This window comes from Lagopus muta, chromosome Z, assembly GCF_023343835.1.
Source record: "Lagopus muta isolate bLagMut1 chromosome Z, bLagMut1 primary, whole genome shotgun sequence".
NCBI classification, from domain to species: domain Eukaryota; kingdom Metazoa; phylum Chordata; class Aves; order Galliformes; family Phasianidae; genus Lagopus; species Lagopus muta.
In genome coordinates this window covers 35,147,878-35,164,012 of record NC_064472.1, presented here as the reverse complement: position 1 = coordinate 35,164,012, position 16,135 = coordinate 35,147,878, and positions in this window count along the sequence as shown.

The window sequence follows — 16,135 nt, the reverse complement described above, 5'->3', positions numbered from 1 at the left end:
GGTAGGAGAGGTGCTCCACCTCTCTCATCTTTTTTATGGTCCTTCTCTGGGCTCACTCCAATAGCTCCAAGTCTTTCTTGCCCAGCCTGTTCTGGTCCCTCTGAATGGCATCTCCTCCCTTCAGCATGTCAAAATCATCACTTCATTTTCTTTCATTACTGAAACAGTAACTGAAAAACCAATAAACTGACAAATGACATTCTAGCATGAATATTCTAATGTGATTAATCCTAAATATATCAAAGAGATTAACCTTCAAAGTAACAATGGAAGGAAATCTGCAACTATAGTACCCTTAGCAACTGTGTATTCACTAACAGCTAAGATGAAGACTTAAATAATTATATCCTAATCCTATACAGTATTCTCTCAAAACTAGCACTCCATTTCATATCTTTCAAATTAAATTTCAAGGAAGACATACAAAAAAAAATAAGACTGTTAAAAAAAATCCACATTCTACTGAAGCCAAACACACTGATTCAGCCAAGATGCTTTTATGATCTTTTACAATCTTTCCTAGCCTCATCTATCTTCTGCTGACTTCTCTGTTTAGCATGCTATTTTAGATTTCTTTTGCTCTGAGAGCTGCAGGTCTTCAGCTTTCTCCCCCACAGAATGTCAAGTTCTAAAAATTTTCTTTTAATTTTATCTTCTTCACTGAAATCTAGATAGTAGATTAATGTAATTAATAACTCTTCAAGGTGAAACAAAGCCTATCTAAAACTGCAGTTATGTAAACAAGCAGTATCTGCCCCTGAAGTAGTAAGGCCATCAGTAGGCTTGAACAGCTGATGAAAAAACATTCAACATTCCATTCTAAATTATTTTATCTAGAAATCTGCTACTTCTTTCTTAGAACTCATATGTCTGAAAACTTTCTCTTGCTTTCTAAGTATATGATCTAATCCTATAAATGCTAATATCTACTAATCCAAATTTTGCTCTTACTAAAGATGTCTCAAGAAAGTGCTTACATGCTAAAATTTTTTGCTATAATTATCAACCAACTGCAACTAAATTACTTGTTCTAATTAAAGACACAATCCTTTGTCTCCTGTTTGTTCTTAGGTCACCGCAGCTAAAACACGTTAATTAAAAGAGCCATAATTCCCATAAATACACATTCTCTGCCATTATTTTACAATGAATTGCTGAAATTAACACTTAAGTCAGGATTTTCTAAAGCACTGTCATGATCTGCACTTGACCTTTTTGAAGCCTTTTAAAGGAACAAGAACAAAGCTGAAACTAAAATTCTTCACCTATCTTTTCTTTCCTAACTCCCACTGAAATTGAAGGAGTTAAGCAAGTAGAAACTTTCAGGAGGTGAGCCTGAGTTGTCTTTCTTTCTGCTGCTGTATGTCACTACCATGCAACAAGTATGTAAGATTTGTCTCTTGAATGGCCGTTCATATTTTGCATAAACAGAAACATTAGCTGTTTCTCTTACCATGTTTGGTTTGTCAGTGTAAATTATGACAGTTCTGTTCACAGGGTGCTTCAGCAGGATTAGGACATTGTACCTATGTTTGTGAAGAACAGAAGAGGGAGACAGAAGAATGAGATTGATTTTCACCTTGCTTATACTTGACATGCATTACAGGTACTGTGCAGACTCCCTTCTGCTCATTTTCTTCTCTACACTGTTTGCAAAGCAGACTGTAACCAGAATAAAGCTTTACAAAATGATCTAAAAACAGGATAAAGCACTAAAAGCACATTTGCTGCCACAGTATGAGACAAGCACAAGCATAATCCAACAACTGTCACTTAGGAAAACATGAAAGTCTTACTATGTAACGTCCCAAAATATCCCCTGAGAAACTTGAACTCTGAGTCCAGATGTATCCAGGTCCAATATAATTTTTGTTTTCTAACCTTTCTGGATCCAACCCCAAAATAAATAAATAATAATAATAATAATCTGTATGTAAGGGTATGTATGTTTTCAAGATGTGCCCATAAAAAAAAAAAAGACAGTTTGCATTGTTCAGTTTTTGTGAGATTATAATGTCCTGTTGAAAACCACATGGAGGTATAAAAGAATTCAGTATGTGTCTACACTAACTTACCAAGACATGCTTTCTTATACATACAGAAGAATATATACACATAGAAATATATTGTTGAAAAATAGTTGGAATGTTTTGTAAATACTTCAATTAGTCTCAAATAAAAATCACCAGAAGCCATTTGCACATCTTATCATGACCTCTAGCTGCACTCTGAGAAATAAAAGATAGTTCTAACACCATCAGTTTTGCTCATAAATGGAGACTGCAAAATATGAAAAATCATAAGTAAAGATGAAGCAAAAAGTGTTTCATATATTTTTGATTTATTCTCTTTCACAAACAATTTGAACAGCTGGACTAGTTCTAAAACACAGTAGATATTATGTGAAGTGTATATCCCATGTGCAAATGTACCTGATTAGCTAAAATAAATCCTAAACTAACTGATAACAGTATTTAAAGTGAAAACTGGACATTCTGGTGGATGAAAAGCTGGACATGAGCCAGCAATGTACACTTGCAGGCCAGATGGCCAATAGTATCCTGGGCTGCATCAGAAGAGGGGTGGAGAGGTGCTCTGTCCTTTTGAGGCCCCATCTGGTCCCAGTCTACAGCCCCCAGCACAAGATAGATGTGAAACTGTTGGAGCAGGTCCAGAGGAACGTCACAAGGATGATCAGAAAGCTGCAGCACCTCACCTACAAAGAAAGGCTGAGGAAGTTGAACTTGTTCAGCTTGGAGAAGAGAAGGATCAGGGGAGATCTCACTCTGTCCTTCCAGTATTTAAAGGGAGTTTACAAATATAGGGAGATCAACTCTTTAGGTCAGCAGATAGTAATAGGACAAAGGGGAATGATTTCAAACAAACAAAAAAAACCAGGGAGATAGTAATTCTTTACTCAAGTTTGGTAAGACTCTTTCATAGGTTGCTCGGAGAAGCTGTGGGTGCCTGATCCCTCGAGGTGTCCAAGGTCAGGTTGGATGGAGCCCTGAGCAGCGTAATCTAATGGGTGGCAGCTCTGCCTGTGGAAGAGGTGTTGGAATTAGATGGTCTTTAAGATTTCTTCCAACCAAAGCCATTTTATGATTCTATGGTCTGTATTTTAAAGACACTAAAAACACTGAGCAAATACCTTCCTGAGAACCTGGAGAATCCCAGTTTACTGGAATTGTACAAATGTTGACTCAGTTTTCAAGATGGGCAAGGAAGAAGATGCTGGTAATTATAAGCTCCTCAGTCTCACTTCAGTGCCTGGCAAAATTATGGAGAAGGTTGTTCTGAGATTTAGTGATGAATACTTGAAAGATAATGGAGGTATTGGTCAAAGCCAACACGGGTTTGTGAGGGGAAAGTACTGTTTAACGAACTTAATCTGTTTTTATAATTAGGCCATTTATAAATGGTGGATTGGGCAATCTCCAAACACATGAAGTTCAACAAGTGCCAGATTCTGTACCTGGAATGGAACTATCTTGTATTTATACACAGACCTGGTGATGAGAAGGTGGAGAGCAGCCCCATGGAAGGGAATCTGGGTGTTCTGGTGGATGACAAGTTGAATATGAATCAGTAGAGTGCCCTGGCAGCCTAAAGAGCCATGTGGGTTTTGGGCTGTACTAGGCTCAGCACTGCCAGTGGGTGAGGAAAGGGTTTGTCCTGCTCTGCTCTGCGTATGTTGTCTCACCTCAAACTCTTTTGTGTGTAGTTTTGTGCACTGTAATATAAGGACACAAAACTACTAGAGTGTCCAAAGGAGGACAACAAAGATGGCGAAGAGTCTAAAGAGCAAGACATATGAGGAGCAACTGAGGGCCCTTGGTTTCTTCAGCCCAGAACAGAAGAGGCTGAGGTCAGCTGATACTGATGTAATTTATCTGGACTTGAGCAAGGCCTTTGACACGATCCCCCCCACATCCTTATCTCCAAATTGGAGGGATGTGGATCTGATGGGTGGACCACTCGATGGATAAGAAATTGGTTGAAAGGCCGCAGACAGAGGGTGGTCATCAATGGTTCTGTGTCCAGGTGGAGGCTGATAACAAGCGGCGCCTCCCAGGGGTCTGTCCTGGGACCGGTGCTCTTTAACATCTTTATCAATGACATCGATGATGGAATTGAGTGCACCCTCAGCAAGTTTGCTGAGGACACCAAGCTGAGTGGTGCGGTTGACACAGTGGAAGGAAGGGATGCCATTCAGAGGGACCTTGAGAGGCTGGAAAGGTGGGCCCGGGTGAACCTGATGAGGTTCAACACAGCAAAGTGCAGAGTTTTGCACTTGGGCCGGAGGAATCCCAGGCATCCACACAGACTGGAAGGAGCGGTGCTTGGGAGCAGCCCTGCAGAGAAGGACCTGGCTGTCCTGATGGATGAAAAGCCTAACATGAGCCCTTGCAGTTCAGAAGGCAAATGGTATCCTGTGCTCCATCAGAAGAGGGATGGCCAGTAGGGACAGGGAGGTGATTGTCCCCCCCCTTCTGCTCTTGCGAAGCCCCATCTGGAGAACTGTGTAGAGGTCTGGAGCCCCCAGTACAAGAAAGACAGGGAGCTGCTGGAGAGGGTCCAGAGGAGAGCCATGAACATGATCTGGGGACTGGAGCACCTCCACTACAAAGAGGGGCTGAGGGAGCTGAGCTGGTCAGCCTGGAGAAAAGAAGGCTGCAACAGAGGGAGGGTCAGGTATTTGTTAAGCAAATGTTCTTCACCAGGAGGTGGTCAGGCACTGAAATGGTTGCCCCAGGGTAGTAGTCACAGCCCCAGCCTGCCAGAGTTCAATAAACCTTTGGGGTAGTGGTCTCAGATATAGGATTTGAATTTTGGGTGGTTCTGTGTGAAGCTAGGAATAGGACTTGATAATTCTCCTTGTGCCCCTTACAACTTCAGATATTCCGTGATTCTATCTGATGAACTTTCCATAGGGAAATCAACTTTTAAAGAAAGTTACACTTCTGGTTTTTCAAGCTTCTCAAGCAATTTATTTTCATAGAGCAACAGAATCATGGAATGGCTGAAGTTGGAAAGAACCTCTGCAGGTCATCTGGTCTAATTCCCTGCTCATGTAAGGCCATCTAGTGCAGGTTGCCCATCACCATTCCCAGACTGCCCTGGTTTTTGAAGATCTCAAGAGAGAGAATCTATAACGTCTCTGGTCAACCTCAGTCATAGAAAAGTGTATTATGTTTGGATGGAACTTCTTGAGTTCCAGTTTCTGTCCATTGCTTCTTGTCCTGTAACTGAGCACCTTTGGAAAGAACCTGGCTGGGGAGCTGCTCCCAGTTCTTTATTACCTTTATGGCTCTTCCCTGGTCTCTGTCCAGGAGTTGTGTGTCTCTGTTGTACTGAGGAGTCTGGAAGTGGACCCAGTAATTGAGATGTAGACTCAACACATTACACCAAGCTTTAAAAAATTGTGACTTTGCTAATAAGGCAGTGCACAAATGCATTTGAACAGTTAAGTCAAGATAGTGCAAAACCTTTGCCCCTTAGACTTTCAAATGAATACCAGCAAACCATGTGGGGGTCTCAGTACATGGAGTACATTTATTTAGACATAAACATAATTGTGTGGGTAGAATATGTTTGTATTACATAAGAATGCAGTGCTGGAGAAACTTTCCTCCCATCCTCACCAGTACCAGACAAAATCATTGGTGTAATTTATTGGATTAGTTTCTCCTCTTGAACACTCTCTTGCAAGGTGTAGAAAGTTTGATTTATCCACATTTAACTGCACATAGGTTTAGTTTGCCTTTCCCTTTTTGGTTTGATGGTCATGAAGGTTATGAAATCTGTACAACAAAAATGCTCAAATAGGTGAAAAAAAGATTTAGTTAGTAAGAAAGTTCCTTTGGGATACCACTGAGGACAAGGTCAAGTATTTGACCTTCTTAATTAGTATCAGACTCCTTGCTTCTGGTGGCATTAGGCCAGTAAAAAGTATTTACAACCATCTGTTATACCAGAAGGAACTACTTTGAACAAGAATATGCAACACCTGCACATTTTCAATCCTGCTAGCTTCCTCTTACATCCTAAGTTTTAAATATAATTTCAATCATGCTTAAAAATATCCTCCAACATCTACCTACTGAAAAATCACACGGAAGAATACAAGAGGAATGCAATCCTTATTTTCAATGACATGGTGAATCACTGGTCATTTCATTCTTTATGCACAGTGGAACCATTATAATCACACTCCTTACAGTATTTCATTATTTAAAATTTATATTTCACTATTAAAAAAAAAAAAAATCTCTGAACAGTAATTGTATTTACAGAAGATTATTTTAATTTCTGTTTTCCAACCAGAGAGATGATCTGGTTAATGAACTGTTTGGAAACAAATTGCCAATGGAAGATTTATTGCAAACACCCAAAAGAAGCCCAAAAGGTCTGGGAGAACTGCAGGTTTTCCATCTCAATAGCTGGGCACTGAATTTATTAGCCGTTGCTAGTCACTTGGAAATTAAAACTGATTAAACAAGCTGATCCATTTTCCTATGCCTGTGGGAAAGCAGGTGGTGACATGTCTGATTTGCTGCAGACTTTGGGGACATTTAACTACCTGTTACTAAAAAAATAGTGCGTCTTTTGCCCAAATCATCCCTCTTTCTGACTCTTCATATCACTATTTATATTAGGATAGGATGATGATCAACAATGAATTTACTTTTCAGAAGATTGTCTTCACTTAATTTATCAGAAGCAAACTAGCAAGACAGTCCCTTAGAAGGAGTAGTTCATTTTCATAAGCAAACTGGAGTGTTCTTTGGAAGAGAAGTCACACTGACATACAATATCAAGATGTATTTGAGCTAATAACTACCTAGTTTCCTTGCAGGGTTTATTTAAGAATTCATTATTTGAAGGTGACTGAGAGGTAGAATAGGAAAGAAAAGGTAAGAGTAATGTAAGTAAGTCACTAATATAGCATTAGCCACAGTAGAAAGTGAGATTAAATATTGTTTAGTGTAGACATCTGATCCATGCAAAAGAGAGTTTCAACACAAAATCTTTTCAAAATTCTATAAATTGAGTTACATCTTTTATATTGAGAAACCACCTAAATGACTAATTTTGGAGATAAGTATGTAGTTTAAGTTAGTAGTGCTTTAAAGAGGCATGTGCTACCTGCTTCAAGTGAAACCAGAAAATTTCAACCCTGCACACAAACGGTGTCATGTGGGGTAAGGAAGGCAGTGACTTTGCAAGAGGTAGTAGTTTTAAGTTTTGCCTGGAGACATTCCAGTTGGATGTTAGGAAAATTTGTTCTCAGAAAGAGTGGTCGAACATTAGAACAGGCTGCTCAGGAAAGTGGTGGAATCACTGTCCCTGGAGGTGATCAAGAAAATGGTAGATGCTGCAGTGAGTTGGTTGGACTAGATGGTCTTAGTCATCTTTTCAGACCTAATGATTCTATGATCTTTTTATTTTAAGGAATCACACAAGGGGTGACTCTGCTTTCAAAAGTGGGATATACCACATCAAGATAACACGTTCAGAAGTGATATAAGTGTACATGGTGAAGAAAACAAAATAATAAAAAGTAATAATAATCTCAGAGCATAACTAATTACTTCTCTAGATTTTAAATATATGCATACCTCTTATCAAAAGTTCAAATGATCCAACACAACAAATACCGCAAAACAAGTTAGAAATCCCAGATTTTCTACAAGGTATTAGTCATCGCCACTAACATCAGCTACTTCAAAGTTAAGAAAGTGTCTTTAGACTTACAGACAGCAGAATTAATTTCTAATATCATTAGATTTTATTTTTATTATGTCTATACTTTGTACTGCTTTAGTTATATACAGCAGTGTCTCTTTTACCTTCAGGCCCGCACAAGTATTTGTCAGTATCATGTTTAGTCATAGAGACATAGTTCAGTATTATATTTTGTCAATTAGGTTTAGACATTCGAGATGCTATGCAAAGAGAATACTGACAGCTATTTACCAAAATGGAATATTGTTTCAAAGCAAAGGAGAAAAATGAAACCCACTTTTATTTGTAAAGTGCACTGTAAGGTACTAAGATATCTCCAGCAAGAGTTGCACTACATCAGCTGACTGCTGAAGCCCAGTTACAAAGTTTGAGCTATGCTCAAACTCCATCTGGACAAAAAGATGGAAGGTGGATGTAACAAAGGAGTGAACTAAGCATGGAGACCTTCTCCCTGCAAGCTACATCTTGTGCTCTAGTCCTTAAGTTTTCATTTTAACTGCTCTTCAGTATTTTACACGTGCTAATCAACATACATGTCTGGGGAAAACCGTTTGCATATAAGCATATTTTTCCTTCTTTCTTTCCAGTCCTAGAAACAAAACTCATACACAGTTTGCAGATAACCAAAATAATAATAATAAAAAAAAAACAGTTCCGTGTTGAACATTGTTATAATCTTTGCTTTTGTTTAGTGTTGGGTATCTTCCACTATACAGAGTGTCCTTCACCTGAAGGAATGAAAATAAAAAATCAGGGATATTTGAAAGTGATCATGGTGACATCCCAAGAAAAGAACTGCAGGCAGCACTGCTTCCTTGAGTTATGAGCAATAAAGCATTAGTGCACCCTCTTGTGTCTGAGTGCAGGCTTATATACCTTCAGAAGGGATTCTGTTGCAATCATTCTTACGTTGCATAATTTTGGAGCAGCCTCAGCTAACCTGAAAATGTTATTAAAAACATAAGAAGGACTAGCACTTTCCACTGTAAAAACCTTTTCGTTACTTTTTTTCCTTCCAACTGTATTAAAAGAGCATCTGGCACTTTCCCTCCAAAATCTAAGTGTTGAGTGACTGTGTGTGAAAATAAACATGGAAGAAACACGGTGAAAACCACAACTCCATAATAGAATTAAGCTCAAGTCCAAAAAGGTTTGAAAAATGTGATTAATATCTAAAACACATCTGTTCTATACAGCTGCAGTAATATATGTTGCCCCTAGTGGAGCATACACAGAGTTTCTTACTCACATGTAGAAATGGCAGCGTATGACTGGAATTTAACAGAGACAAAATGCAGTTTATGTGCTGTCTCTGTTTGAGCTGGACTTGAGCAACATTTAATCTCTTTCTTCTAGAAAGAATACTAAATACTCCTCGTATGAGTCAAATGATTTGATACGATGCTGGGCACTGTCAACCCTATCCGAGAAATGAAAGCAAAACCACTGTCCCACCGTCTCAGTAAAAGACAAAACTAAACAAGAGCTCTGTCATAACATTTTACCACCCCACATGTTCTCAAACATATTTTCTTAGCGCAAAGGAGTAGTAAGAGGAAAGACATTACTCTGAATTTAATCAACTGATATTTGATATTTCAGATGAGCAAGCTAAAATAAGTCTTTTATAATTCCATAATTCTGCGGTTTAGATGCCAGTGTTCAGCAAAGAGTGGTAGTGCTGCTGCATCAGTACAGAGAAGTTTTTAGCCATTTAAAGTATTTTTTTATCTCTTTCCATTTCATGCAAATAAAATACAGAATCAGACCCTTTGGACTCTCACATCTATTGCATTTACTAATATTCTTTATATGTACTAAACTACTATTTTATGTATACAACTTAGTGAATATAAGAAAAACAGCTACACTTAGTCACATTACTGTAAAACAACAAACACGTAAGGTCCTATCCTCTCCTGTAGTTGAATCTAGTTTGCAATCATGTAAGTACAAATGGTTTCTGCAGATAAGGTGGAGGAAGGCATATAAAACCCACATGTTGGCTATGTGCAACTGTAATCTGCTCTTCTTGATTCTAATCTAAAGATGTTTGTTTGATTGCTTGTTTGTTTGTTTGTTTGTTTGGCAGAAAAAGCTTCAGAAATTGTTCAAGCCTGGTCTTTGTTATGTTACCATATTTTAGATATCAGATAATACAACTTTGCAGACAACTGATGATGATAGTTTACTTAAAAATGCCTAACAAAAATGTAGAATGTTTGGTTGATTATACAGAATTTTAAAAAAATCTTGCTTCACACTTAGTGTGCTGAAATATTTTGGTTTCATTATTAAAGGGATAAATAATTGAATTGTTCCAGCTTTTAGCCTTTAGTTCCTTAAGCTTAGGTGATCCACCAAGTAACTTGGATTAAGAAAACCAGGAAATACTCTCATGGGGGTTGTTGTCTTGGAAACTGGAGCTCAACAGCTACAGTTTCTTAGAGATTTATTCCTATATGAATAACTTTTTTGATTAATAAAGTACTCAAGCTGATTATGTTTTATTTCTTTCCATATTATATCTGCTGAATAGAGAAATCTGTTTGGACAGCATAGTCCATTTCCTCATTTTACTCCACTAATACTTATATGTTCCAGCAGGTTCAATCCAGAAAGTATACAGCAGCATCTGCTATATTTGAAAAATTTTGTTTTTTGTACACATCACATTATTACTCACAATGTGAATATATCTTTGGCTTTGTGTTTAAAGAGGAAAAGCTACTTAGTTGAATGAAAGTGAATCTGCATTCAACATTTTCAGTGGAAACTGCCAATTTAAATGCTATGTCTGCTGAATAAACCAAACCTAAAGGCCATGAAAATGCACATTTCTTTAATCAGTGTTGCAATCTGGACTCACAGATGTTTCCATTGAAATTTCTGAGCTATAACAAAAGAGAAGGAACAATTACTTATCTGTATTTCTCTGCATCATATAAGAAAACCACCACAAATTCCTTGAATCCAAAGGAATTTCATTTACATCCCAGTCTTTGGGATTGGTCTCTTAGTGTCTTTAAAAAAAAACAAACAAACAAATGAGTAATCAAGGTCCAACCAGTAGTTGCCATATATTCCTTCAGCATGCAGACAGAGGAAAATACATACAGACAGGAGAAAGTAAAGAAAAATAGTGAATGACGAAACAGGACAGACTGTAGTGATCAGGCATAGGTCAGCCAGACAAGTTCACTGACCAGCCTGTTCTTCACATCACCATTCCTTTCACAGCCTTTTCTACCTATCTTACCTTGTTCCTCCTGCTGCCCTTCTGTCCTGTTCACATTCCCGCTGGTTTTCAGAATTCTGCAGACTCTTGGTTCAGAGCTTTATCAGTTGTAAAATCAAGACTGGTCTTTCTGGAAGTGGCATCAATCACTTGCTAACCCACCAACTAGTGGGGCTGGGAAGTTTGTTTCTTGTTGTTGTCCCCATTTTTGTTTTGTCTCGTCTGTGTCTCAGCATTTTGCCAATGATTCTCCCTTCTTTTCTTCTCACTAGCTCACTCCAGAACTCCTCACTCAAACAATCTCACTTGAGTCAACAATTCTCACAGAGCATCTCTTTCCTTATCAATTGGAACAAATGATCAGCTGTGTATCTGGTCATTCCACCTTACAAATCTTCAGTAAGATCCCCCTGATAGAACAAACCTTCCCCCATTCCCATTCTCACATGCCTTTCCTGAATCAATGTCATTAATCAGACTTGGTTTCCATCACTGCCTTACTTTCTTATTAACCTTTGGAAAAGGTTCTTGACCAGATATTCCTAAAGGAGTTATTCCTCTGTCCTTCTACACATGCTTGCCTTCTCTTAGCCACCTTATTAGATATTCTGGGTGTGACTCACCAACCTCACTGCAAAGCTTAACTGAAAAAGATGCAAACTGCATGATGCAGTAACTGGCAATACCAAATGCAAAGCCAAACTCCAAAAAGGCATCTTTTTTTTCTCATCTCTAAAAGAAAAGCAAGATGTCATCCATTTAGCACACTCTGGGTCCATTAAAACCGTAATTTAACTGTTATGGAGAAACAAAAAAAGTTCCTCATCCAAAGTAAACTTCAATCTTGGTAACAGACCATTATTTCTAGCAATCCGTGTTAATAAATGCATAATGCAAAATAGCATTTTATATTGCAAGGTTTCAGAGGTGGCAGTTGTTATTCTCAATTGCCATCTGATTATAACTGGTTTTACATTATTTAAACCAATTGAACTGTTTGAGACTTGCACATATCACCCTTAAATAAAACTGTTTGTTCTAGCAAGCTGAAATATTTTGAAAATTGAGAAGGGAAACTGTAGTCCAGAAAGGAGGAGAATAGAGGGACTTAAAAATATATATATATCCTGTTATAAGCTTATGTTAGTATTCACTGAAAAGCAATTTCCTGAACCATAAATATTTAGCTTTTGTAGAACATAGATTTCTTCCACTGCCAAGTATTTAATCCTAACATTATCAAACTTCTGAAACTGGATTCACAAGTTTAAGCCTCATTATTAAAAAACGATCTTTTACTCAAAACATGATAAGAGGTCCACACACACCTTTCAATCTATTTGGAACTGCACCAGAGATCAAAATTCATTCTAACATTGGAGCTATATGGAACATTTTATTAAAACTGTTCAAGTAACCAAATTAAATGAAATATTCTGCGGTGAATAACAGTATTTGAAGTAGTGTGTCCAGTTTGGGGCTCACCCAACAGGAAAGACATTGACATACAGGAGAGAGATGAGTCAAGACAACCAAGATAATCAAGGATTTCAACCAAGATAATCAAGGATTTCAAACATATGATGTGTGAGCAGAGCCTGGGAGAAAAATTTAAAAGGAGACCTTACTACAGTATTCACATACTCAGTAGAAAGGCAAAATGGAACAAAACTCATCTTGGAAGCGCACATAGGTGAGATGAGAAACAATGGACACAAGTCTTTACATAGGACAAAACAAACAGACCAATGAATATATATTTTTGAAACCATAGAGGTGGTTTTAAAAATGAAATAGGGATCTGATGGTACTGTCATATCTCCACCTTTGAGATCCTTAGAAGTCATCTGGACTGACTGATAACAGCAGGTTGCTTTGCTGCAGCTCATACCTCAAAATAAGGAAGAACTCATTGGAAATGTGAAAATTATGAGTAGTCATGGCTGCATTGGGTCACCCATGGCATAAGAGTATTTCAGGATCTTGAGAGGAGGGCAAACAGCAGACTTCAGAAGAGCAGACTCTGGCTTCCTCAGGGGTCTGCCTGAAAAATGCTTCGGAAGATGTCTCTGGAGAGACAGCTTTTCAGTTTTACAGGATCACCTTCCTCAGGCTCAAGAATGACCCCTCCCCACATGTAGGAAATCAATAAAAGATAGAAGGAAGCCTGCACAGATAAACAATTTGCTCCTACAAAATTCAAACATAACAGGGAAGTGCACAAGAGGCAGAAGGAAAAACAGATTACCTAGAAGGAATTCAGAGGCACAATCTAGGAGTGTAGGGGTGGGATTAGGAAAGCCAAAGTCCATCCAAACTTATGCAAACCTGAATTGTTCTTACAAAAGGAGAGTAGAGTTTGTATTTTCTAAAAAGTGTATTTAACAAAGTTAGGAGTGAGGAACTCATCTGCATGCAGAGCTTCACCTTTATTTCTGTGTGTGTTATGATATTGCAACAGATTTAGCAAATGCCAGTTACATTAATTAAATTTCAACCTCTTCCTGCATAGGAGGAAACAGGCAGTATTATCAAACTACTAATTAATGGTCCATTTCTACCTCTGCTTTGACTTTTATTTTCATTCTAAACAACTTTGACCAAAAAAGCCAAACAAATAACAAAAAACAAACAAACAAAAAAAAACCACCCAAAAACACCAAAAAAACAAACATAAAAATCAGAAGAGCAAACCAAAAAGACTGCAAGATCAGGAAGGATGTGTCACCCGATTATGGGCTGGTTTGGCTCAGTTCCTTGACTAGCGGGGCAGAGGGATTTCACAAAATCTGTGCCTCCAGAAAAGGGAAATGGGGGACCCCAAAATAATTAAAAACAGCAGCAACAATATGAGGAGAAACAAAACAATGTACTAAATACAGTGTTGGCAAGATAACACACTATAGTACAATATAGAATCATAGAATCATAGAATGGGCTGGATTGAAAAGGACTACAATGATTATGTAGTTTTGACTTGCGGAATCAAACTCCATAGCCACAAAGTAGTTATAAAAGCAGGTATGTTTTATTCAGTGCTGCACAGACACCAGGTGCAAGGGGGTTTGTTCCTCCTAACTTACACACCGTCAGGAAAAAGCATGCTACAGATATAGGCCAAACTAATCCATAATCAATAGTTTTCCCGGAATTTGGATACATATTCATTACACCCCCAAGAGTTCGTTAGTATGCAGACCCCCACTCCTCTTGTGCGTGTCCAGAGGGTCGTGGGATAAAGATTTGTCATCTTCCTCATGAAGGCTTCTGGCCTTTCTCGCTGTAAACTTCTGACCTTTAGGGGGGGCATCACCCTAAACCGGTTTCTTCTTGCCCTGTGGACATCTAATCACCTCCCTGCCAGATGTCCTCAGGCTGTTCTCAAACCCTTATCTTTAGTGCCTTCATTCCCCTCGCTATCCCAGACACAGTGTCTGCCATCCCTTGTTTTCTAATAAGCTCTACATTCTTGCTTCTATAAACTATCTCTAACCATTCCCCTTCACTCCCCTTACTCTCAGTCTGTGTGAAGCCTTCTTGCCTTTTTACTTTCACTTATGGGGCCCTTCTCACCTTTCAGTTTCAACCCCTTTCAAATGCAGGGTCACCAGCCAGTAGTCCAGGCTGCCCAGCCTGGCCTTGAATGCCTCTAGGGATGGGGCATCCACAGCCTCCTTGGGCAACCTGTTCCAGTGCATCACCAGCCTCTGTGTGAAAAACTTCCTCCTATTATCTAACCTAAACCTCTTCTGTTTCAGTTTACAACCATTCCCCCTTGTCCTATCCACTCTTTCTCCTTTTGCCATTTCTCCTCCTGTTTATACGCTCCCTATTTAATTTAGTTGTAATATGATTAGAATTGAAGCTAATAAATCAAATATAATAAGAGAGAGTGTCTGAAAGGTGGATAGGCCTCACCATAACATTGAGGCGAGATGCGTCGTCCGGTTGAGCAGCATGGAGGAGAGCCTGACTTAGAAGGGGAGGTCAGATGACCTACCAAGCCTTATATCTGTTCCCCCTGAGCAGAAATGATAACAGCACAGTGAACAGTCTGCTGGGGAATCTAGTTCTTCTCCTCTTCTGGGACAGGTGCCCAGAACTGGAGCATTAACACTTTAACTTTCAGTGCACTACATGATGTTATGATGTGGAATAGTGATAACCAAAAATCATAAAACCATGACAGATGTCAGGCAAGATTCCTAATCCCATGGGTCAACAAGAACTGATTATTTGTCCATCAAAATTTATATGAACATACAATAACTTACTAAGAGGGAAGACAGATCCAGGAATGGATGTTGATGCAAAGTTGCAGATTTCATTTTCAGAAATTCTGTCCATCTAAGAACAGCCATGATCCAATAGCTAGGTGCAGTGTAACCTTTTATGTTTCTTGTTCCTCCCATCAAATAGTAAGCTAATAATCTTTCTGGAGGGGAAAAAAAAGTGAAGGGAGAGAGAGAAAAAAAAAATCAGAGACTAGATCATATACATGCAGATACGTAAAAGAATTTATTTGGGTTCAGTGGAAGACTTCAGGGCTTTTTAATGAAATCTTTTGAGAGTTACTAACAAAACAAACAAGAGACTTTTGATTTCCCTTGAGCTGAAAAGTGGTCAGAAGCCCAGAAGGGAAGAAAACAAATTGTACACGTGTACAAACTCCTTTCTTAGCTTTCTCTGGATATCCACTTGTGTCCACTGACCAGTGACAGATCACTGGACCTAATCTGAACCAGTACACTTATTTACATCTTGAAGATTTTTAGCTACGCGGGCAAAAACCTGATTTTGTCTTATTAGTGGGGAGATTTAAGTAGTTTAGCTTTGTGCTTACTACCCACAGCAGCTCCAGAACAGGTAGAACAGGTAAAGAGTTTCAGAGAATGGTTGATCTTATCATAGCTCTACTTCAGTTGTTGGAGGAGGATACTGGTTCGTGAACTACAGTTCTAAGACAAAAATATCACACAGCTTTCCAGCACATGCTCCAGAGACATTAATCACCTGCAAAATCTCAGCTTAATCAGCAATGTGACCCTGGGCAGAGGAGCCATGTAATCACCTTGTCATTTTAAGCACTACAGGAAAATAGGAGGATACTGACAGGTATATGTGGAACCTATCTCTGAAGCGTGAGTT